The following is a 2,500-nucleotide window of genomic DNA, read 5'->3' on the forward strand; positions in this document are numbered from 1 at the left end:
ATTGAGATGATGAAAGAATAAAAGCCAAGAATTTAATTATCCATTGGCATCTGAATAAATGCAGGGCCATCATAGATAGCATGCCTATCTAATTATAATGATTGGTAGATATATAATGTGTTTTCCCTTGTTCTAAACATTCATGCAAAACCTGTTGGGATTTTAGTTTATTAATTTTGTTTACACAGAGATGGCTCCACAAGCCATGTGGGGACTTCTTGATGGCTAAATTAGCATATATGGATTCTCTTGTCATTATTTTAATACAAACTCATTAATTTTGATTACTGATATTGATATTGTACTTTCAATATGAAATATGGCAGTTTGAATCAATCAGTGAAATCAGATGCTTCTTTTTTCCCATAAATCAGCAATGTTACCAACGAAGAGCCATGCATTTATTCAGATACTATTCAGTGTTCTATAATGGCAGTTCACACACAGTCTTCACACAAGCATTGTTCATTGTTCCAGCTGGTCAGGATATTTAAGGTTGTGTGTTTCAGGCAATGGGTGTAACTTAACAAAAGCTATATATCTCAACTCTAATGTACCTGAAACAAAGACAAAAAAAGAAAAGGAAAAAGGAAAGGGAAGCTTTGAATAGTCATTACTAATATACAGTAAGAATTTGTCCAGCACTGCAGCAGTTGTGCAAACATCTTGAGGTACAATATGATTTTTTGTAGTATTTGCTTTTTTACATGTAATTGCTCTCACATTTACTAGCAAAGGCATGTACACAAGTACTTTAGCAAGTGCACATGTTTATATGCATGAGTACACATGCATTCATAGTAAAAATGGAAGCACGTATGTACAAGCATTTGCATGTGCACACAAATATGCTCACACCTCGGAGGAGTTTGGTATATTTCTTCTTCAAAACTTGCCATTTCTGGTTAGAATTGGCTACTTCACAGGGTGTTCTGGCTTTCAGACCTCTTTCCTACACTGTTTACAGAGAGATTTTGTTGTGCTTGTTTGATAAAGTATGCCACACCCATCTGGTTGGTCGAATTAGAAAAAAGAATGTCATAAAATCAGTGGTGGTGATACTTAAAAGATTAAATGATTTACATAGAACTTTGCCATCTGCTATCAGTATGGAATTGAGAGCATTTGTAAGAGCAGCTAGTGCTAGAGTGAAGACAAATGTTTCAGTTTCACTTCACACTATACATAGTGCTGTTTGCAGAGTAATATTAGGCAAGTTATGAGGTCATGCAGTGAAGTAAAACGTAACAGTAGATTTTTGAGCTACATATTAAGATTATTACAAAGAAAATTTCACCCGTCCATCATTAGTCTCATATGTAGGGTCAAGTCTCGCTAAAATAATCTCAAAATGTGTATGCTATTTTCTTTTCATGATAATGTAAAAGGGTTCTTACACAGGTAAGAAACTTCAAAGTAGACGTATGACATAAATGATGGTGAGTTAATAACCATCTGTAACACTTGCAGTGATGATTTGAAAATCCTCCAAGTTAATCTTGTCAAATTGGGATTCATTCATTGTTGTCAGTTGATCCTTTTAAGAGAGCATGCCATGGGAGGAGCATCACCAAGGTCATCTTGAATTTCTGAATAATTGAATTATTTCATTCTTGCACGTGCATGGAAAACCAACTTCATGAATCATATAGATAAACTCCATTTTTTTCTTATGGGCATAACTGCATTTTTTCACTTTAACGGTTATCCGTATGTGGATTATATACGTATATGCATACATACATATACATATGTATACATACATACATATACATATGTATACATACATACATATACATATGTACACATACATACATATACATATGTATACATACATACATATACATATGTATACATACATACATATACATATGTATACATACGCATGTAAATATATACATATATGTGTATTTTTACACACACACGCACACACACACACACACACACACGCACACACACACACACACGCACACGCACACGCACACGCACACGCACACGCACACGCACACGCACACACACACACACACACACACACACACACACACACACACACACACACACACACACACACACACACACACACATACACACACACACACACACACACACACACACACACATACACACACACACACATACACACACACACACACACACACACACATACACACACACATACACACACACACACACACACACATACACACACACACACACACATACACACACACACACACACATACACACACACACATACACACACACATATATTAATGCTTGTATGTATGTATGCTTTTTTCTTGTGCAAGATACTCTGTGTTATCATATTGACTTGCAGTGTTCTAAATTGTTATTGATGCTGAAGAAAACTTGTTTACACAACCTTATTTTAAAAGACTATTTCAGCATTTTTTATTGTATTTGTAATATTTCTCTTACATGAAAAGTTATTTTTTTTTATGTATAGCAAAGGAAATGTGGTGTCATTTCCTCTTTCTTT

The 2,500-nt window shown here is 35.0% G+C and overlaps 1 protein-coding gene across 1 annotated transcript in view; it reads left to right on the forward strand.

The window, feature by feature from the left end:
* Window positions 1-2,500, forward strand: part of LOC125037807 (protein lifeguard 3-like) — a 37,101-nt gene that overhangs the window by 32,471 nt on the left and 2,130 nt on the right. The window lies entirely within an intron of this gene.

The sequence above is a fragment of the Penaeus chinensis genome, chromosome 24, assembly GCF_019202785.1.
Source record: "Penaeus chinensis breed Huanghai No. 1 chromosome 24, ASM1920278v2, whole genome shotgun sequence".
Taxonomy (NCBI): Eukaryota; Metazoa; Arthropoda; class Malacostraca; order Decapoda; family Penaeidae; genus Penaeus; species Penaeus chinensis.